At 45.8% G+C, this 23,344-nt stretch overlaps 1 pseudogene; it reads left to right on the top strand.

Moving 5' to 3' along the window:
* The first annotated feature begins 6,561 nt into the window (after window positions 1-6,561).
* Window positions 6,562-16,856, top strand: LOC116554921 (annotated as a pseudogene).
* The last annotated feature ends 6,488 nt before the right edge of the window (window positions 16,857-23,344 follow it).

The following is a 23,344-nucleotide window of genomic DNA, read 5'->3' as shown; positions in this document are numbered from 1 at the left end:
CTGTGAAACAGTGCTTATTTTCTCATAGGTGTTGTAAGGCTTATCGGCAGTAATCCAAGTAAAGTTCTCCCTCACACAGTGCCTGGCTCCTCATAGGGTCTTCACTGTTAGGTGTTACTATTGCTGTGGTCATCATCATCATTCTAGAGAAAGTATCCTTAATATAAGTGATCATGGCTGGGTGTGGTGGCTCATGCCTGTAATCCCAGCACTTTGGGAGACAGAGGTGGGTGGATCACAAGGTCAGGAGTTCGAGACCAGTCTGGGCAACATGATGAAACCCTGTCTCTACTAAAAATACAAAATTAGCCAGGTATGGTGGCACACGTGCCTGTAATCTTAGCTACTCTGGAGGCTGAGGCAGGAGAATCTCTTGAACCTGGGAGACAGAGGTTGCAGTGACCCAAGATCCCGCCATTGCACTCCAGCCTGGGCAACAGAGTGAGACTCCATCTCAAAAAAAAAAGAAGAAGATTTGTCATTAGAAAACTGATCAAATTAAGATTGATAATTCAGAACAACATTGAATTTTTGTTATTTTAGTAATATTATATGACTGTGGTATTTTGGGAAATTATTCATTTAATTCTTTCCATATCAGGCGAATTTAGAGTTTATGGCCTGGTTCTGTGTGTAATCTGATTCTTCAGATTCCCAGTGCACAGTTTTTGCTTGTTTGTAGATGCTGTTGTTATTACGACACACATGAAACTTGAGGGATAAATAGGGTAAGGTCCGTTGGAGTCACTGTAGCTATTAATTCACATAGGATCTTTCCAGATGAGTTTATTATAGATAGTATTTGATATTGAATCTTTATTAAAAATTGTTTTAATTGTTAATAGATATTGTGAACTGTCACCATGTATTTAGTTGGTTACCTTTTGCCCTCATTTATTCCATTACAGCAACCAGCGTTCTGTTCTTCAAACATACAAGGCATGCTCCTATCTCGGTAACCTTTACAATGGCTGTTCCCTCTATCTGGAATGCTTTCTCCAGGGAGTCATACATAACTTCCTTCCTGTCTTCCTTCAGATCTTTGTGCAAATGTCATATTAGTGAAATCTTTCCTGAGTTCCCTAGTTAAAATTGCAACTTTTAAATCTCCTACTTCCTGTCCCTCTTTTTACTTAATTTTCTCCTTAGCAACTATCACTTTGTGGCGGGCCCTGTATTTTACTGCCTCATTGTCTTTCTCCCCTTTCCTAGAGTATTAGTTTCATGAAAGTAGGCACTTTATCCACCTAGTTGCCTGATGAATACATTATACCTAAAACAGTACCTGGAGTAAAGCAGATACTAAACTATTTGAATGAATGAAAAAAAAACAGGAATGAGTGAGTGAATGAATAAAAATATAAATGGTTGAAAACATGAATGAATAAATACATAGATGAAAAATACTCTAAGGCTGGCACAGTGGCTCAGACCTGTAATCCCAGAACTTTGGGAGGCCAAGACAGGCAGATTACGAGTCAGGAGTTTGAGACCAGCCTGGCCGATATGGTGAAACCCTGTCTCTACTAAAAATACCAAAATTATCTGGGTGTGGTGGCATATGCCTGTAGTCCCAGCTACTGAGGAGGCTGAGACAAGAGAATTGCTTGAACCTGGGAGGCAGAGGTTGCAGTGAGCTGAGATTGTGCCATGGCCTTACAGCCTGGATGACAGAGCGAGACTCCATCTCAAAAAAAAAAAAAAAAGGAAAAATACTCTGATAGTAACCTGTATTTTTGTGCAGTGGAAATAAGATAACCCGTTAAAAAACTGATTTTTTAGATATGGATAATGTTTTGATTATCTGCCTGGCAATATTTAAGTTAAGTTGGCATCTAATGTTATTTAGCTACAATAATGTTTGGAGTGCTGTAAAATTTGTAATCAAATATATTTGTTACTTTTTTAAAAGTTTATTATCTGTGAGAAAAGAATAGTTTTCAAATTTTGATAGAGTTAAGCAATACAAGGGACAGATTTTTTTTTTTTTTTTTTTTTTTTTTAAACACAGAGCCTTGCTCAGTTGACCATGCTGGATGGAGTAGTGCAGTGGTGCAATCGTGGCTCACTATAGCCTCAACCTCCTGGGCTCAAGCACTCCTCCCATCTCAGCCTCCTGTCTAGCTGGGACCACAGGCATACCACCATGTCTGGCTTATTTATTTTTATTTTTTTTGTGGAGACAGAGTCTCCCTGTGTTGCCCAGGATGGTCGGTCTCAAACTCCTGGGCTCAAGCAAATACTCCTGCCTTAGCCTCTCAAAGGCCTGTCAATCCTGGGATTATAGGCATGAGCCACCACATCTGGCTGAGAGATCTTAGTTCATTCTGGTAATGTATCAAGTATCCCTTTATCACCCCAATAATGTTTATGCAGTCTGGCTAGATTTATAGTGATGAGAGCTCTTTTTTTTACACATAAATCCTAGAGGTATATGAAGTCTGACTTTCAAATCAATAGAGTAACTAAAATATTTTAGAGCCACTTAAATAGATGACTACACTGGTAGGTGTGAGACTCGTCAGTCTGTCAGAGGCATAGTAACTGTATATTGGAGAAATTGGAACCACTTTATCTCTGGATGGCGCTGGGCTGCTGCTTACCTGCTAAGTTTGAGTTTCAGTGCAGTTAATAGATTTGGAATTTGGAAGAAAGCTTAGCTTTTCTCATTGAAAACTTTAAAAGGCAGATGGTCTGACTCCTCCAGACCCCTCAACCCACACCAGCATTACATACAATCTACACACGTATGGGCACAACCTAGATATGGTTCTACCCAAAGTCTGAGGTAAAAAATTAATTGTACTCTACAAGATACCGAACATAGTAAAGCTACTAGCTTGTGACTTTCTGAGGACCTGCTTGGTTCTGAGTTTTCTTCTCCTTTTTGAGTGTGGAGATTATGGTTTCACAGTAGGGCAATTCATCTAACAATAACTGCTTTGCCAAAATCTGCTTTTTTGCATTGGACAAGTGCTGCACTTACTTTATTCTATACTTTGTGCTGTGTTCATCACTTTTATCTTTGTATTCTTTGCATCTGTAGCATGTTTGGTGGTGGTTTGTTTTCTCTTTGATATTTTGACCAATTGACATATTGTAGATTTTCTCATCCATAAGAAACTGTTTTTTAAAAGTTTATGTTTCATGCCTTTTTCTTTCCAACTTAATGCATTAAGCATCACCTTAAAATTATTTTGCTTCCAGGATACTAACATATTTTCATCTTTTGGTTTCTGCTTTTTGATAAATTCTCAACTTTGTATTAAAATGTTCAAATTTACAGAAGCTATAGCCCTTATCTTGTACTTCCAGCAAATATTACAATTTGTTGTTTTTCAACAGCTTTGCAAAGGCTGAAAAATTTTCCTCATACTTCCCTCAAAGCCAAGTTGCTTCAAACCTCATCAACAAAAAGAGGTACATACAGCCTCTTACTAAGTTTAAAGTTTCATTAGATGATCTAGTTCAATCTTAAGCCTTTTGACGTACTGAGTCAGGAGTGTCTGTAAGGCACGTTTTGGTCTTTTTTAAAAAAAAATAATAAAATAATGAGGATTTATTCTGTTATTTGAGTAAATCCAGAAGAAACATTTTCTACAGAGGTATGTATTGGGTTGCTTTTCTGAAAGGAATAAGTGATATATAGAGAATTTATTTTTGTTGCTAACTTAAAGCCAAATGTAATTATTTCAATTTTATGCCAATTGAACTTAATAAGTGCTTTAAAATGAACTTTATATATACATTATAATGGACTCGAGCAAGCATTTTTTGACTGATTTCATAGAAGTAGAATTTCTAGAGGAAAATATTATAAAACAGTTTTAGGGATTTTAATAGACATTTTCAAATTATCCTGCAGGAAAATTGGTTCAGTTTATACTCCCACCAACAATGAAAGATCTCCAGTTTCCTCCTTCCATTTGTCATCTTGGTGGTCTTTAAGCAGAAAATATTGTTTTCATTACATTTCTTTGGTTTCTAATGCTTTTGAATCTTTTTTATGTGCTTATTGGCCATTTTTATTTTTGTGGGAAGTGCCTATTTCTCCATTGCCTCCTTTCTTTGGAAATCATTTGTTTTTTTTCTGAGTAATTTTATAAAACTATAAAATAATTTGATCTTTTTTTAACATTTGTCTTTTTCTGAGTAATTTTAAAGATTTCTTCATAGGCTAAGGATACAAACCTTTTATATGTCATTGAAGTCACAGAAACTTTCTCTCAGTAAGTAATTTGTCATTTTGCTTTATTTTTTTCTTTAGTGTTTTTTTTTTTCTAGCCAAGTGCCAAAGTCACATTTCACTTAATTTTTATCCTGCTGAATGAAAGCATTTTAACTTAGTGTTTTAATGTAAACAGGAGAAGGACAGAATGTAATTATCTAGGTCTTGCTCTGTCACCCAGGCTGGAGTGCAGTGGCACGATCATAGCTACTGTAGCCTCGAACTGCTGGGCTCAAGCAATTTTCCCACCTCAGTCTCCCAAGTAGCTAAGACTACAGGCGTGTGCCACCACACCCTGCTAATTTTTAAATTTTTGTGTAAAGATGTGAATTTGCTATGCTGCCCAGGCTGGTCTTGAACTCCTGACTTCAAGTAATCCTCCCACTTGGCTTACTGAAGTCCTGGGATTACAGGCCTGAACTACTGTTCCTGGTTCAAAGTTTACTTTTGTGTGCTAGTGGTGTTCTTGATATCTTTTTGTATTTGATGTTTTGATGCTAATGCTAACGTATTACACTCACCATCTGAGGTTACATGACTTGTGTTTTAATATCAAACAGATGAAACTGTTTAGTTCTGCATCTTTGCAGGTATACAAAATGTACCTACCAGGACTCTGCTTTATATCCATTGAAAGCAAAAACTAATACAGTAAGACATTGCCTGGCTAGAGGCTTTGAAAGAATGGAGCATTCTGGTTGAATTCTATTGACTTAGAAGTATGAAGATGAAAAAATTTCAAAACTTTAATTTTGTGTTGAATGCAATTCAAAAATATATAGCCAATGATTCCATTTTTTTTTTCTCTAGTAAATTTGGACATTCGGATCTCCTTGGTCTTTTATTACAGAACTCCTAGTGTGCGTGAGACTTACATTGTGAAGATCCTTTTCTAAAACTTAAGATGTAAGAGGATGTAAATGGTATTGTATAAGATCAGGCTGGTTGAGAACCGATATCTGTAAATACACTTTGTAGACTAAATCTCTGATTGCCACTTATTTTCTTATTTAACTCATAAAAATAAAACACAATGAATGGAGGGAGGAAATCGGAAGATTTATGTCTTTTAATTACATGACATTGTTTCATGTCAAAACAGAACATATTGTATCCCTGGCTTTGGATCTGCAGAAGGAAACACATTTTCTCTACCTGCTGTATGCCAGAGGTTCTTGAATGCCTAGAGGGCTTATTGTAGCATAGATTGCTGGGCCCTACTTCAGAGTTTCTGATTCATCAGGCTGGGGCAGCAGGGGAGTCTGAGAATTTGCATTTATAAAAAGTTCTTAGGTATTGCTGGTTGAGAGACTATATTTTTGAGAACCACTTTTATATACCAACTATAAGTTGTAAAACTCTATGAAAAGCTTAGTTTGGTCTGGGATAAGAAGCACACAGATTATGGAGCAAATCATGCAAGATTCAATTCTTGATCCCAGCCTAGTGTAGAATTCAGATAACAAGCAATACACAGTGATATAACACAATTCTTGGTTTTCGTGATTGCAAGTCATAGCCAAGTACTGAGTGAGAAATTCAGTTTTATTTTCAAGGCTTAGAGATTCCAGGTGATTCTAGAAAAATAGGATTTAGTGATTAACCCCATGAGACTAGGAGTTATTTATGTCCTTTTTCTCTCCCCTATCACTTAACATTTAGCCTTACTTTAGAAGGGCCTTGCATTTGTTTTAAACTGGTAAAGAGCTTTGAGTGCTTATTAAATAGAAAGCTTTGTGTTTTTATTTATTTATTTTGCTTATTTTTTTGAGATGATGTCTCACTTTGCTGCCCAGGCTGAGGTGCAGTGGCGTGATCTTGGTTTACTGCAACCTCCGCGTCCTGGGTTCAAGCAATTCTCCTGCCTCAGCCTCCTGAAATTACAGGTGTCCGCCACCATGCTTGGCTAGTTTTTGTATTTTTAGTAGAGATGGAGTTTCACCATATTGGCCAGGCTGATCTCAAACTCCTGATGTCAGGTCATCTACCCACCTCAGCTTCCCAAAGTGCTGGGATTACAGGCATGAGCCACCATCCTTGGCCCAAAAGCTTTGTGTTTTTAAAGACAATTAGGCATGTTTCTAGTTTTTTAAAAAAATCTTAACAGTCATGTAGGAGAATAAGAGAAACTTTTTCCAAAAAAGAGAAATCATTTTGATTATTTTATCTCATTGGAATGTTGAATAATATAGTCTGCTTCATTAATCATCAAGCATGCTATGAATTTTTCCATTTTTATAGGATTTGTATCTCAATTGAGGTAATGTCATTTATACTCCATTTAAAGATGAAAAATAAAGGCCAAAATCATAGGCCTGGCATAGAAGCTGATAATGAGGACAGCTCCGGAGGAACAGGTATATACACACACACATAGACATGCATAAGGTATACACACACATTATTTTTAAAGTTTATTTTTTGAAGTTTTTAAAGTGAAAGCTGGTCCTGTCCCTCCCCACAGTGGGCGAAGACAGAGGTTGCATGGTCAGCTTTGCTTGTGAGGCCACTGGTCCCTCTGGATGCTGCTGCCTGGCCACAGCCCTTTCCCTTTCATCTTTCTCATTGACCAATGGGCTTAAAGCATTAAGACCACACCCCTATTCTGCATTCTAGAGTGACCCTGATTACACCTCTTCTGGCTCAGTCACACAGCTGTATGGTAGGCAACTGGAGGTGTTTAGCAGTCGTTGCCAGGATCATACTGATGTGGCCACAATTTCGCCTCTTTCCCTGCCCTTCGATGTCCAAAGAAACCTGACAGCAAATTGGCTACAACCAACAAAAAGGTAAAATGCACCACATTGTGGCCCCCCCCAACCCAGGCTCAGGCCCCCTCCAATGGCAGGACTGCTGCCAGAGTCTGTGCCACTCCTGAGACACACTGGGCTAGGCCCCTCAGTGCCTCTGGGCTCCACCCACCAAAATCTTGTCAGCCAGCCCTGCCCCCTCAGCAGCCTAGCTCCTGTCCTCACCAGTTGCCCCAGGGTGACTTTGGGTGGGTGACTCCTCGGGCTCCCTGCTCCATACTCAGTTCTCACTTCCTGCCGCCCCAAGCCTGACCTCCCTGGGGTCTTTGGGCTCACATCTCCAAGGACCTGGGTCCTGGCCCTGCACCCCCTCCCCCATCTTGAAGTAGTGACTCAGGCATCACGCCGATCTCCCACCACCCCAGTGAGGAGTGAAACATAGTGACCTCACAGTCTCTCTAGGAACTATTAGTACTGCCACGAGACCAGCCTTTGATCTTAGGACCCAGTCCCCTAAGTGTTCTCACCCTCTTTCTGGTTCCCCTGGTCGCAGCATAAGTTTCCAGCTGGAAGGGGAATGGGAACTATGGGACCTAGGAGCAAGAGGTTTCAGGCTGCCTTACTCCCTTAACATAGACATTGGCAGGGTGAAAAGCCCACACTTCCCATGTGAGTTCAAAACATTGACAGTGTCTTTGGGTGGCAATAGAAGAATGAGTTTGGTTTGGTTTTCTCCCAGGCTTCTACTCTCCAGAGAGTTTAGCATTTTTTTTCTGAGTTCTCCACCTCATATTTGAATTCTCTATGGTTCTGGGACCAGAGTGCTCTTCAGTCAGTGGTCTCTGGAGTGCGATCTGCCCATCTTCTGTGGAACAGATCTTGGGAAACTTAATTTGATGGCTTGAATCTTCCTCATATCATCTCAACCTGGGGTACTTTGAGTGCCTGGGATTGTTGCCTCTCAGGGAAGTGCTAGCCTGACTGGTTGTCAGGAGCCCTGTGTTTCTGCCCTGACTCAGTTCTTAATTTGCTCTTTGATTCTGGACAAGCTGCCTCTCCTCCTTGGGCTTGCATTTCTTGAGGAGATAGAGTTAGAGAATATCAAAGGCCTTTGTTAACTCTGAGAGTCGAAGGTTTAAAGGCCCACTTGAATGTAAACCTCAAGGCCAAGGGCTCCTGTCTTTTTCCATCTTACATCCCTGTGATTAATAACCATACCTGGCCGGTATGTGCTGAGTAAACGTTTGTTGAATGAATGCACCTTTCTAAATCACAAGCTGGCAGAAGGGTGGGCTTTTCTCAAACTTCATCTGTAGAGGTTTATGTTACTGTCCCTTTGAGAGAATCCAGATTCAGACTTTCAGTCCTGTGGCTATGGGCCAAAACAAACAAAGACCCAAATCCCCTTTCTTTGGGAGCTTGAGGAGAGTTTACCAGTTCATGTTTCCATTGGGTCTGAGAACTTTGCCTTTAAAATCCATTCCTGGCCCCTGCCTACCCCTTCCTGGTTTGGGGAATAGAGTCAAGGGGCCACCCTCAGTCCTCTTCCTTTGACTCTCCCCACAGGAAAAAACAGAACCAAGAAATTGTGGATCAGTTGGAAGAATTAACTCTTTGCTCACAACTTGACTGCTGGGTTTGGGGGGCACCCAGACTGCTGAATTTTGTAGAGGCCTCAGTTTCGTCTCGCTCACTCCCAGCCTGGGGAAGAAGACTCACCCCCAGATTCCACCCCATCCCCATAAGTTCCCTGATAACTTGGTCCCGTGGGTGGAACTACCCTAGGGCATTGTTAGCTTTCTGGGGGCATGTTCCTTGCTGTGCCATCTCTGCCTCCCCCAGTAAGAGCTCTATCTTCCTCTTCCTATAGGAAAAGAAAGAATGCCACCAAAAGCAGGGAGCCCTAAGGGAGCAGTTACAGGTGAGTGGAGGGTGTGAATTTCCCTCCTGTCCTCTGGAGAACGTTTCTTTCCTCTTCTTTCAGCACTTGCTTGGCTTTTCTCCCAAAGGTGCACATTCAGACTGCAGGAAGCCTCGTATCAGAGAAAGCTCAGTTACAGACAGCCCTGGCTCACAGGCAGCATGCTTCCAGGCAGAAAGAAGGTGGGAATCTGGGCACCCCATCATCCTTCAACCTGGCACTTTGACAGGCCTTTAGGGGGAGTCCTTTGGGCTCCATCTTAACCTCTCTCATTCCAGGAGAGTCTGAAGATCTGGCCAGCAGCCTGCAGTATTCCTGGCAGCATGTGGGAGAGTTGGAGTGGGCTCTCCTTGCTTTCACCACACAGCAGAAGAAGGCAGACAGGGTGATTCCAACCACTTGCCCCGTCCGCTGGCAGCCTGGCTTCTCAGATGGAGGAGTGAGCCTAAAGGTCCCTTCTGCAGGATGGAGTGTCCTGCCCAGAAGGCAGCATGGGCCATTTCTCGCTGCTTTTCTGTGTGTTTGTTAGAGGCAGCCTAACAAACCCTGCTGTGTTTGAGTCAGCTGCTGTGGGTGAGTTGGGGGTGCTATGGGGAACAAGCACTGGACACAGAGCTCCCAGGCCAAGTGCTTGCCCTGCCCTTACCTGGCTGTGGCCTTTGCCAAATCCTAGGTAGGGAATATGGTACTTGTACTGTGAAGGTACAGAAGAGTAGTTTAGTATGTTACCATTTGTGTAGAGAGAGGGAACGTGTGTGTGTGTACGTACATACATACTATGATAATACACGTAAAACATGTCTGGAAGGATTAATAAAAAACTCGAGGGGAAGGAGAGCATTAGGATAAATAACTAATGCATACGGGCATAAAACCTAGATGACAGGTTGATAGGTGCAGCAAACCACCGTGGCACATGTATACCTATATAAAAATCTGCACATTCAGCACATATATCCCAGAACTTTAAGTAAAATAAAAAATAAATAAATAAAATAAAACACAAAAAACTCAGGAGAGAGAAACAGAGTGGCTGGGAGATATTTCCCTTCTGTACCGTCTGAGTTTTGGACTATATGAATGTATCATCCTTTTAAAAAGTGAACAAAAGATTAACTTTGTCCTTCCTATCTGTGCCCTCACCCCCAGTGAACAAATGGGCTTAGAGAATCAGATATACTTGGGTGTTCAAATCCCAGCTCTGCCTGAGTGATATTGGGCAAGCACTTAAGCTCTAATACTTTAATACTCCATGCTTTTCATCTACACCATAGAGGTAATAATAGTAGCTATCTCATGGTGGTTGTGAGGATTAAATGGGATTGTTAACATGGTGCCTGTTGAAGCACTCAATAAAGCTTCAAACAGTGGTTGTAGTAATGGTAAAACAATAGCAATATTATCTGATCTCTCTGGGCCTCTGTTAGTCAGCTATAAATTTGATCTCTTTCCCTGTCCCTTCCATGTTACTAACTTCTTTTGAAAACAAATGAGTCCATGTGCTTGGAAATGCCTTCAAAAAATGTCAAGTGTGATTTAGAGTGAGGAAGTGTTACTGTGGAATAGTTATTGTAGCTATTGTTACTGGTCGGCCAACTGCTCCTCTGCCTGCTGTATCCTGACTTAATCTTTGGTCTGTATTTGCAGGACAACAAGGAGTTAACCAAAAAGAGAGATGCTCTCAGGCTGGAGTTATACAAGAACAGGTAGCATGGGGGAAGGTGGGATGGGAGGTCTGGGGGCCCTTAGCATGAGTGATATGCTGGGAGGTTGAGGGGGTACAGGTAATCATGGTGAAGTGGTCATACAGGTTTGCACGCATGCACAGCTAAGCTCTAGTGCTGGTGACTCATTGTGTGGCCTTGGGCAACTCATGTTTTCTTTCTGGCCTGCCAACTGTGACTTTTGATTCCTGGGGTTCCTTCCAGTGCCATGGTTCTGTGGTTGTAGGGCAAGGGTAGAGGGTTGATCACCAAAGCTGTCCTTTCTGTTCTTCGTTCATTCCTTTCTCTACTGCCTCTGGCCATAACCAAAGCAATAAGGACCTGAAGCAGGAGAAATCAGAATTGGAAAAGAAGCTTTGAGTCCTAGTGACTGAGAAGGCTGGCATGCAGCTTAACTTGGAAAAGCTGCAAAAGAAATTACAGGTGACTGAACTCCTGCTTCAACAGGCGATTGGCTGCAGCCCTGGGGGGGTATTGGTTGGAGCCCCATTCACCTGGGGCTATGGTCTAGGGATCATGCAGGGTATGGGGAGGCTCCAGCCAAGAGTTGGAAAATTTGGGTCTTTGTTCTGGTCCTGCCATAGAATCCTCTAGAAACTGCTAAAAATCTACAAATTGGGGCCCTGCCATAGACCTGGGGAATCAGAATCTTAGGGTTAGGGCTTAAAAACATTTTTTTCTTTTTTAAGCATCATGGATGGAAACCATTACTTTATAGGTTACATTAATATGGCTAGTTATTGAGTCTGTTTATTTTCTTCTGAGGTTCAAGCCAACACTTTCGCTATTCCATGGTAATAATAGAGAATCGAGATCTTTTTTTGTGGGGGGATGGGTCTCGCTCTGTCACTGAGGCTGGAGTGCAGTGGTGTGATCTCGGCTCATTGCAGCCTCTACTCAAGTGATCCTCCTGCCTCAGCTTCTCAAGTAACTGGGACTACAGGTGCACACCACCACGCCTGGCTAATTTTTGTATTTGTAGAGATGGGGCTTTGCCATGTTGCCCAGGCTGGTCTTGAACTCCTGAGCTCAAGTGATCCACCTGCCTCAGCATCCCAAAGTGTTGGGATTCAGGCAGGAGCCACCACGTCCAGCCTGAGATCTTTTTCAAATTATTTAATTTTTTTATTCCTAAACCAAAGAAACTTGACAATAGAGTTGTATTGACTGAGTTGTACATTGAGCCTAGCCCTAGCCCTTTTAGGGGGCACTGTGTGGAATGGCATGGGCTCCCCAGATCTAAACTTCTTGCTCTTCACCATCCAGTTTTCAAACTGGTGTGAAGCCCCTGATGCTAACCAGCAGTTACAGCAGGCCACGGAGGAGTGGGCACAGCTGGAAGCATACCTGGGACAGGTGAGGCTTTGCAGGGGAGGGATGTGGAAGGAAGATGACCCCAGGTGGCCAGGAGCTGGTGAGGACCAGTGACAGTCCTTCCTAGCTTCTGTGCCCATTCTTGCAGGTAATAGAGTCAGTTAGATAATTACAAATGGAGAGAGACAAGTATGCTGAAAATCTGAAAGAAGAGAGTGCCATGTGGCGGCAGAGGATATAGCAGATGTCAGAGCAGGTGAGACCTGACCCTTCAGCCCCCCACTTTAGATAGGTCACTCGATCTTTCTTGGCATCTATAAAATGGGAGGACTACAGCCAGAGCTTGTCATGGGTCTGGGCTGTGTGGAGGTTGGGTCAGAGACGGAGATGGTAGCCTGTCCAGCCAGCCACCAGCTCCTCTCTTCAGGGCCCTTTCCCCTGTACTTTGGACAGGTGCACACATTGAGGGAGGAGAGCGTGAGTCAGGTACAGGAGCTAGAGATGAGCTTGGCTGAACTGAGGAACCAGATGGGTAAGCTGGGGCTGGGATGGCCCAGCAGCAGTACTGGTGTTAGAGGGCTGGAAGAGTGGCTTAGAATGCCCCAGGAAGGTGGTGGATGGAGGGCTTTGGGATAGAGGGAAAGAGGTCTGTGCCAGGAGATGGCAAGTCTGGTAATCTCCATGAACCTCAGTGTCCTCATCAGCAAAGAGGGAGGAGTGCCCATTGTCAGCCACCCACAGATGTCTCTATCAGAAAGTGATAGAGCAGAGAGGCCAAGTTTGGGGAGCCTGAGAGGAGCTGTGGACCAAGAGGAGGGTCTTTTTTTTAAGAATCCAGAGGCCGGCTGGGCACTGTGGCTCATGCCTGTAATCCCAGCTCTTAGGGAAGCAGAGGTGGGATGATAGCTTGAGCCCAGAAGTTCGAGACCTGCCTGGGCAATATAGCGAGACCCCATTCTCCACAAAAAGGAAAAAACAAAAAGAAAAAAAAAAAAAAAAAAAAAAAAAAAAGAATCCAGAGGCCTTTATTGTCTGCTTCCTTTCTTAGCTGAATCCTGCCCCTGGAACTCCCAGCAGGGCCCTCTAAGGTAGTGCAACAGCTACAAGCAGAGGCAGAAGGAGCTGGAAAGTCTGGCAGGACAGCTCCAAACCCAGGTGCAAGAAAATGAGCGCTTCAGTCACTTGAACCAGGAACAGAAGGAGAGGGTTGCTAGAATTAGAGTGGGCGGCTGAGCTCTGTGGGGAGCAGATGGAGTCGCCTAGGTAAACCCTGGAGATCACGCAGAATGTCTGCAACACCATCAGTCACATGCTGTCCCAGAACCATGAGCACAAAGAGGAGCTGGTCGAGCTGCAGAGCGGATTCATAAAGCTGGTGTGTGACCCCATTTGGGGAGGCTGCCGTCCTCCCTAGCCCTCCCAGCCTTTCTTTTCCCACCCATAAAATGGGGCACCCTCATGTGGGATGGTACTTCTGAAGGCACCTGTGAACCAGAGCCCTGGTCTGATAGCTGTGGCGAAGAGGGAATAATTTTTCTAACCTGCCTTCACCCTTCCCGGTGCCATGGGAGGCAGACACCAAGTTCTGGGGTCTCCAGCTGTAGTGGGTAGCTGCTGATTTCTTCTGTCTGTACAGACTAACAAGAACATGGAGATCACCAGCGCGCTGCAGTCGGAGCAGCACGTAAAGAGGGAGCTGGGAAAGTAGCTGGATGAGCTGAAGGAGATGGTAACCCTGCCCCATCCAGGAAGGGCTGGGAGGCAGGCACCGGGCTCTGGGGAGGGGAGGTGGGAGGCCAGAGGCAGCTCCAACCTGGGGGACAGGTGACCCCAGCACCCTCCAGGGCAGTCCTGTGACTGTTTCTTGCTTCCTGCCATCTGACTTTTAGCAGTGAGCTCTTCCCAGGTCTGGACATCATCATTCCAGCTAGAGGCATGGAGCCCCCCAATCATAGGGAAAGAGATAGTGTTATAAGAGGCTCCTTAGATTCAAACTAGAATTCCGGCCTCGTCTCCACTGGTCACCATTCAACTACTTTGCATCTCTAAGTCTCGGTTTCTTTAACTTAAAAAGGATGTTTGCACCTTCTTTGCAGAGGTGCTGAGGATTAAATGAGATAATACGTGGAAAGCATTAGCCATGTAGCACACTTAGCAGTTGGTGGTTGGCTCCCTCTGCTTTTCCACCAGTCTGTGGCCTACAGTTTAAATGGTGGGAAGAAGGGTGTGAGATTTGTGGCTGGGGAAGGAGGCATGGGGCTCTGGGCAAGGGAGGCAGTCTCTTAGTCCTGAAGCAAGGGGCTAGGGGCCTGGGTAGGCAACAGAGCCCCACAGTGACCTTGCCACCCTATTTATGGGCCACCCACCACCTGTCCTCACACCTCAGGTCTTTCTGCAGATGGAGCTGAAGAGCCAAGAGGCTCAGAGTCTGCAGTGGCAGAAGACCAGTACCTGGGTCACCTGCAGCAGTATGTGGCCGCCTATCAGTAGCAGGTGGCCACCTACCAGCAGCTGACTTCTGAGAAGGAGTGGCTGCACAACCAGTTGCTGTTGCAGACCCAGGTCATGGACCATCTGCAGCAGCAAGCTCAAAGCAAAGCAGTGGCCAAGATAGCCTGCCAAGAGTTGCGGAAGACCCAGGTAAGGGAGTTCTGAGGGTGAGGCCCTGAGGGGGATGACCTGCCAACCTCCTTCTCAGTCTCTTTCCTGCCTCTTTAGGAGTGCCTGGAAGCTGTTAGCCAACAGAACCGACAGCCTCAGGCCCAGTTAAGCCTCATGGCTCTCCCTGGGGAAAGTACCAGAGAGTGCTCACAGGAAGAGGAGAGAGGCCCAGGAGGAAGGGGGAACTGTTAGCAGTGTAGGATTGAGGAGTTAGAAGAGACCTTTAGAACAGCCGATCATTGTGCTGACTGGGTGTCCACACCAAGTTCGCCATCACTATGGTGACCTTCTGGGAGCAGGGGACCACCAGGTTGCCTAAGGAGGGTGAACTGCCTCAGGTCAGAAGTGGAGCAGGTGAGAACTTTTGTGCTGTTGGTAGTGAGACTGTACCTGGGCAACATAGCAAGACCTTGGCTCTTAAAAAAATAAAAATAATAGCTGCTTATTCTCCCCTGGGGAGGGCAAAAAATAAAAATAATACCTGCTTATTCTCCCCTGAGGAGGGCCTGGCCCAGGGCTACACAGTGAGGGTGGGGGCAGAGGTTGACCCACTCTACCCTTGTTGGGTTTTTTGAGGACCCCTCTGGCCACCCCAACAAGAGATAGACTAGACAGTGAGGAGGAGGGGGTGCCTCAGCCCATGCTGAACATCTGGAGGACTTGGAGAACCAGGAGGCCATGGTGAGCCTGACTCCCCCTGCCCCACCTTTCCTGCCTTGCTCTGTGGTCCCTCCCAGATCCCCTTCTCCTCTTGGTTTCCCAGCCTTCTGATTTCTCTGGCCCCTCACCCCGTTTCTGGGAGCCAGTGGTCAGACACCATTTCACCTGTGACTAACAGGTACACCCTCTGAGGCCCTAAGGGAAGGTGGAGGCTGCTCTCCACCTCCCTGCCCTGTTTGTCCTGTGTATCCCCCTACAAGAATGCACACCTCTTCCCTGCAGGTGGCATTTTTCAGCTCAGCTGTAGCTAGTGCTGAGGAGAAGCAGGCACTGCTAGGTGGGCAGCTGAAGGAGCAAGTAGTACACTGCCAGCACCTGGCTCATCTACTGGCCTCCGCCCACAAGAAGCCTGAGGTGGCAGCCCCAGCCCTAGGAACTGGGGGCAATTCCATGTGGGGAGACCCACTGGGCCCTGCAGGCGGCCATGGAGAAGATGCAGATGAATGAGTCTTTCCTGGCATGGGCCAAGAAGGGTCGGGGCAGGCAGGTCACTGCTGAGATGTAACCTCATTATTTTGGCTCCAGAGCCACATTATGGAGCTCATGCAAGAGAAGGTGGGCCTGGAGGAGAGGGTCGAGGAACTGGAACATCGCTGCATTCAGCTGCTTGGAGAGACAGACACCATCGGTGAGTGGGAAGCCAGGGCACTGCAAGAGGAGCTGCACATCAGTCAGAGGGGCCCCAGCGTCTGAGGTCTGTCCTCCTGCAGGAGAGTACATCGCACTGTGCCAGAGCCAGAGGGCGGTACTGAAGGAGCAGCACCAGGAGAAGGAGTGTATCAGCAGGCTGATCCAGGACAAGGAGATGAAGGTAGGGCATGGAACATCTATGTAGGGTGGAGGTGGGGGTGGGGGTGGGGATGGGCTCAGGCACAGGCAGAGGTACAGTAGCTGAGCACCCCTCCCTCCAGGTAAAGCTGCTGGAGCTGGTGTTGCAATTTGTGGGCTACTGCAACGAGTGGAGTGGCAGATTCCTGGCAGCTGCGCAGAACCCTGCTGATGAGCCTGCCCCAGGAGCCCCAGCTCCCCAGGAGCTTGGGGCTGCCAACAGGCAGAGTGGTGAGTAGAGCCGTTGGGCAGGCTGGGCACGCAGGAGCAGGGAGGGCTCCTGCACAGCACCCTGCCTCCCTCTGTTCAAAGATCTTTTCAAGGTGAGCCTTGCCAGTAGCATGGAGCCTGCACAAGGAGAGGCGGGGGAGGGTTCTCCCTGCGACAGCCTCACTGACAGCAGATCATGAGCTGCTTTGTGAGATTTAGAACCCCCAGGAGTGCCTAGGCTTGGGCAGCAGCCCCTGCATTCCTTTTTTGTACTGGATGGATGAAAATGATGAGGTGAGGATTACAGTCATCTAAAAGCCGGCCACTGTCAGCAAAGCCTGGAGAAGTGGGACTGGAGGCTCTGCCCCACCATGTCCCTACCACGCCTTCCCAGCCACCACTTTACCTTTACAGTAGCAAGCGTAAGACCTCTGTCTAATGGTGGGAGACAGGTGCAGATGAGTTGAAGATCACCATAATCTAAAAGCAGGCCATTAAATTAAAAAATAAAAATTATGAGATTAAAAAAAAAAACGAATGGGATTAAAAAAGAAGTTATGGGATTAAAAAAAGTTATGGGATAAAATATGGGATTTAAAAAGTTAAGTTATGGTATATACAAAGTTATGGAAAAAAGTTATGAAAAGAAGTTATGGCATTAAAAAAAGTCAGGATAAAAATTAAAAAAAAAAAAAATAAAGCAGGCCACTGGTCAGCAAAGCCTGGAGAAGTGTGGGGCTGAAGGCTCCACTCCCATTATGTCCCTGCCACCCCTTCCCAGTCACCCCTTTACCGTTACAGTAGCAAAATAAGACCCCTGTCTAATGGGAGGCAAACATACAGACCTTTTGCCACCTTGGCCAGGGCTGACTCCTTAAATTTCTGGATGATGATTATTGTTATTTAAGAGTCGGAGGCTCATAGAATTGGCTTGTTTGGAGGGGCCTGATGGCCTCCTTAACTCTCACCAAAGCAATTTTTCCCTCAGTGGGGGCTCCCACCTTCTTACTCAGAGAGGCAGCTGAGGCAGGACAATGGGGCTAATGTAGACCAGGTGGGGGCATGCGCTGCTGGGGTGGTCCCCATTCCCCAGTGTACATACTGTATCTGTGTAACATTTTGTGTATTCTGGTGGTTGGGCCTCCCTTTGTATCATAGCAGAGGTTGGAGCTGGCATATGGGAAGGAGGTTCTAATTATTTGGGGCTGGGAAACATTTTTAAAATTTTTATTTTATTTTATAATATTTTAGAGACAGTTTTGCTCTTGTTGCCCAGGCTGGAGTACAATGGCACGATCTTGGCTCACTGCAACCTCTGTCTCCCAGCTTCAATCGATTCTTCTGCCTCAGCCTCCTGAGCAGCTGGGATTACAGGCATGCACCACCACACCTGGCTAATTTTGTATTACTTAGTGATATTGAAACTTACTTATTGATAGCATAGGACAGAGGAAGGAGGCAGAGATGGGGTCATGGCTCCATGGTGATGCAACTCCTGTTTGTTTTGCTTTTTATTTTGTAATAAATATGATTAGCCCTACACTGCTTGGCCTGGTATGTTCCTGTTTCCCTCATTGGGTCCTGGAGTTTGTGCAACTGAACCGCCAGCCCCAGAGTGTCTGCGCATGTCCAGCTGTGTTGTTGGGGACCTTCCAGGTGTGTTACCTGTATGCTGCCTGATGACACCTGGGGGATTCCACAGGGACTGCCACGGAGCCTATGGGGGGACAGTGGGGCCCTGACGGTCCATAGGCTCAGAAGCCTGATCTAGCGGTGGGAGGGAAGGCAGGTGCCAGCATCCAAGGGCACTGACTTCCATCTAGCCCAGGTGTCTTTCATTTTATCCCCCTGCCTCCCTTGCCTGTCTGTGCCTGGTGGCCTGTTCTGTCTGTCCCTCCAGAGTGCCAGCTGCCCTGCAGGCTCCCTCCTGGCTAAGTTCATGGCTCTGCCCCCTACTGGCCAGAGCCGGCTTCACAGGATGAGAGTGGGCTAAGCTCCATGGGCTTTCCAGGAAAAGTGTCCCTTGGAAAAAATAGGGCCTTTTCACTGCTCCCAACTGCACCCTAGTAATGGCTTGGCCCTTCCACTCCCCTGAGCTCCACAGAGAACACAACCGCAGAGGACACATTCCCTGTCATACAGTCATACAGAAATGGGTTTTATTCTCAGCCAAGCGACAGCAGGTGGAGACTCTAAGGCCATGCGGCTGTTTTCACAGCACCCCCATGCTTGTCGGGGTGGGGGGGGCAGGAGGGATGGCGGGGGACTGGCTGTTTACAGACCAGGCATGACAGGGAGGCTCACTGGAGGTGGCACACTTTGGATGGGAATTGTTGGGGGACAGTGTTCTCTTGTAGTTGAGCCACAAGGACAGCATGGTGACTGATTCCTAGTGCTAGAGGCCAGGTGGTTAGCCATGTGTAGGGGTGTGTGTGTGTGTGTGTATATACATATATATTAGTATTTATAGAACAGGGCAGGGGTGTACCACGGAGTGGACAGAAGTTTTCACCAACGGTCATGCCTGGATGTGTCAGCTCACCACTACGACAGACCATCACAGATGAAGGGGGCTGGGGACTTGCAGGCTTGGAAAGGGAAGTCTCTGAGGAGGGATCTGTTTAGAGGTGGAAGAGGGGCCTGGGGCTGTCAGGTTGGGATGGACTTGCTTGACCCAATTGGCTAGCAGTTGGAGAGAAAGCAGAAAAAAAATGGGAGAGAGAAAAGCAAGGAGAGAGCTGGTAAGGCAAGTCAAGCGCACAGCCATGCCGCAGCAGTGGTAGGAGGGCCAGGGAGTAGAGAACGCAGGTGCATATGTGGCAAGGTTCCTGGAAAAGGGGCTGGAAGGGAAAGGGGCAGAAGATAGAGGGAGGAGCTGGGGCTTCACAGGTACTGCCTGGGGGCTGCGGCAGCCCTCCCCACCCTACACATGCTGGCCTCTCACATGGTACCAAGGCAGTACACCCACAGTTCAGACCGATGCTCAGCCCCCTTGGGAGTCCCTCTTCTCTGGTCACACTGTCTTCCAACCTACTCTCCAGGGCCACCCCTCATCTTGGAGAGCCCTATGCAACAGCCACCAGGCCTGATAAACTACAAACACTGCTTGAACCAGGAAGGTGAAGCTAAAAGGGATAGATGGCTGGAGGGAGTGCCAGAGTCCCCTCTGGGCAGTTAGAAAGCCCAGGACCCTCTGAAGGGACCTGGGGGAAGCAGGGAGGGCAGGCAGCCGGATACCAGTGGCCATAGATTTACAAGTCTAGAAGAGGGGAGCGTCAGCTGGTCTGGGGGTGGGGCGCGGTGCAGGTCACATAGGTGAGGCTGGGCCCTTCCTGCTGGGAAAAACAGAAGAGAGTCAGTGGTAGGGGAAGCCTGGCTGGAGCTCAGCCGGGCCAGCAGGCACTGTTGTCCCCTTGGCTGAATGGCATAGGCGACCCCTAGGAGCAATAGTCCAAGGTGCATGAGCCCATTTGCTGGCTATGGTCCTTCAGCTGGGGCCAGAGACACTGCCTTCAGTCACATGCCAGTAGGTATGACAGTACCTGAGAGGGAGGCAAGACCTCATCTCTACTTAAAACAAAAACAAAAAAACAGAAACGAATTAGCCAGGTGTGTGAGGCAGGAGGATTGCTTGAGCCCAGGAGCTTGAGGCTGCAGTGAGCCATGACTGTGCCACTGTACTCCAGCCTTGGCAACAGAGCAAGACCATGTCTAAAAAACAAAACAAAACAAAAAATTGGGAAAGATGGGAAGGAGGGAGATCACATCTTGATTTTCTCTAAACTTTAATTGAAATTTAGCTTTTCCTTCTATGGTGAATGTTGCTAGGAACAAACCTCATTAGTGTTAGCAGCACCTGTTACTTTGTTACCAACAGAAATCACAGATATTTTCATATTACACTGCAGCTGTTGCAGGCATCTTGAGATATCATTTTTGCTCATCATTGCCTCAAAATTATAGTAATTAGACCCAACTTTGGCTCTTGTTATTTAATGTGCCAATAAAGCATATCATGTAATATCACAAATATTTCCATAAATTTTTGATATACTGTAATTTATTTCATTGCTCTCTGTATTTTATTTTGTGCACTTAAAAAATCTATTCTGAGAAGTCCATAGGCTTCCTCAGATACCAAAGAGGTCCATGGCACAAAAAGGCTAAGGATGCTGGAGTCTAACCCAGAGTAGGTTTGCTGCCAAAGTGAGGTCCTGGAAGTATTTGAATACAAAGAAATGTGTTTTTACAATTTTCCATGAGGCACTCTCTCTTCACCTCCTTTTCAGGTTGGATACTTTTATGGGCAGAACCTGATCATTTTCCTAAGAAGAAAAAGGCTTGTACAAAAGGGGGCAGAACCCAGGATGGCTGTAGGCCAGAAGTGAAGATTCCAAAGTCAGACAAATAAGCGGGGTATCTCTTTATACTCAGTAGAAATGTGGAGATGAGGCGGGGTGAGGCCCAGGTGAGCTCCATGAAGAAGGGCTGGGATAGACTCCCTCTGGGAGGCAGAGGTTACAATGAGCCGAGATTGCACCACTGCACTCCAGCCTGAGTGACAAAGCGAGATCCTGTCTCAAAAATAAAATAAATAAATAAATAATCTTCCCCTAGAGCTCTTTAGTTATTTACAACATTTTACAAAACCATGTAGGTAAAGAATAAGTCTAATCTATAATCAGAGAAACAAAGGTTACAGCTGCCTAGGTTATAGCTGCCTGTTTTTATGACTCAAGCGTTGTAACCACATTCCTTGGCTGAGACTATTTTAAAGTTCCAACAATTCATATTTGGAGTTATTTTCTTTTTCTTTTTTTAAAACATTGAGACAAGGCCTTTCTCCATTGCCCAGGCTGAATTGTAGTGGCATGATCTCAGCTCACTACAGCCTCTGTGAGATCAAGTGATCCTCCTACCTCAACCTCCCCAGTAGTTGGGATCTCAGATGTGAGCCACCATAACCACCTAATTTTTAAAATTATTTGTAGAGACTGGTTTTCACCCTGTTGCCCAGGCTAGTCTTGAACTCCTGAGCTCAAGCAATCCTCCCAATTCAGCCTCTCAAAATGCTGGGATTACAGGCATGAGCCATTGTGTAACCAGAGTTACTTATTTTCGCAGTGGAAAGTTTCTTTGAGCCAAGTTTGAGAACTGCAACCCTGAAGACATAGATTTAAGTTTCCTTGAATATATGCTCCAACTAGAAGCAGTTATAATTGGTTTTGTTTTGTTTTTTGGGTTTTTATTGAGACAGTGTTTTGCTGTCGTCCAAGCTGGAGTGCAGTGGCATGATCATAGCCCACTGCAGCCTTGACCTGCCGGGCTCAAGCAATCCTCCCTCCTCAGCCTCCTAAGTAGCTGGGACTACAGGCTCACACTGCCACTCCTGGCTAATTTTTGTATTTTTTGTAGAGTCAAGGTTTCGCCATATTGCCCGGGCTGGTCTTGAACCCCTGGGCTCAAGCAGTCTACCCACCTCAGCCTCTCAAAGTGCTGGGATTACAGGGAAGAGCCACCAAACCTCACCTTAAGTGGGTTTTTAAAGGAAAAGAGAAGGAGCAGTTCTTAAGTTGCTTACCAAGAATTTACATTGGTTTATTAAAATAATGTAAGCTATTTATTGGCTATATGTTGCTCTTTGTATCAGAAATTCCAGGAACATGAAGATAATGAATGAGAGTACATTGTGCAACTTGTGGTAACATTTTAGGTAATTTGGGACAGGCACTGTGGCTAAGACCTGTAATCCTAGCATTTTGGGAGGCTGAGGTGGTAGGATCACTTGAGGTCAGGAGTTCAAGACCAGCCTGGCCAATATGATGAAACCCCGTCTCTACTAAAAATACAAAAATTAGCCAGGCATAGTGGTGTCCACGTGTAGTCCCATCTATTCAGGAAGCTAAGGCAGGTGAATCACTTGAACCTGGGAAGCAGAGGTTGCAGTGAGTTGAGATTGCACCATTGTACTCCAGCCTGGGCATTGCAGCTAGACTTCATCAAAAAAAAAAAAAAAAACAAGGCCGGGCGCAATAGCTCATACCTGTAACCCTAGCACTTTGGGAGGCCAAGGTGGGTGGATCACAAGGTCAGGAGTTCAAGACCAGCCTGGCCAAGATAGTGAAACACTGTCTCTACTAAAAATACAAAAATTAGTCAGGCGTGGTGGCCTGTGCCTATAATCCCAGCTACTCAGGTGGCTGAGGCAGAGAATTGCTTGAACCCAGGAGGCAGAGGTTGCAGCGAGTCGAGATTGTGCCACTGCACTCCAGCCTGGGCAACAGTGTGAGACCCTGTCTCAAAAATAAAAAAGAAAAGAAAAAAACAAACAAAACTCAAACATTTTTGGTAATTTGTCAGCTAGTCTGGAAACTACAGGGAAAGAAAGAAAAAACGAAAATGGCTTTAAACAATTAACCCTAGACATGGGTGGGAGAATGTGAGTTATGTCTTAGACCCTGTCACTCTGGGTCTAATAAATTTTACATACCTCACATTTTCCAGACTGCTCTGAGCTACTTTTCTTTCTCATAGTCATTCTATTTTCTCCAACTTAACATTAAAGTTATAAGATCTCAAAAAAACCCTCAAAAACTAAAGTTATAAGATTTCTTACTTCAATCAAGTAAAGAATATTTTGTAAATCTTACAGTGCAGCCATTATTTTTCTATTTATCTCTCATCCTTTAAAATATGCCATTTCCAGGCTGGGCATGGTGGTTTATGCCTGTAATCCCAGCAATTTGGGAGGCCAAGGCAGGCAGATCACCTGAGGTCAGGAGTTTGAGACCAGCCTGGCCAACATGGTGAAACCCCATCTCTACTAAAAATGCAAAAAATTAGCTGGCCATGGTGATGTTCTCGTGTAGTCCTCGATACTCAGGAGGCTGAGGCAGGAGAATCGCTTGAGCCCAGGAGACAGAGGTTGCAGTGAGCCAAGATCGCACCACTGTACTCCAGCGTGGGCAACAGAGCAAGACTCCACCTC

This window comes from Sapajus apella, unplaced genomic scaffold, assembly GCF_009761245.1.
Source record: "Sapajus apella isolate SASKATOON/1434 unplaced genomic scaffold, GSC_monkey_1.0 scaffold2, whole genome shotgun sequence".
NCBI lineage: Eukaryota > Metazoa > Chordata > Mammalia > Primates > Cebidae > Sapajus > Sapajus apella.
Note: the sequence above shows the minus strand (reverse complement) of the source record. Positions and strands in the feature narration are given on the sequence as shown.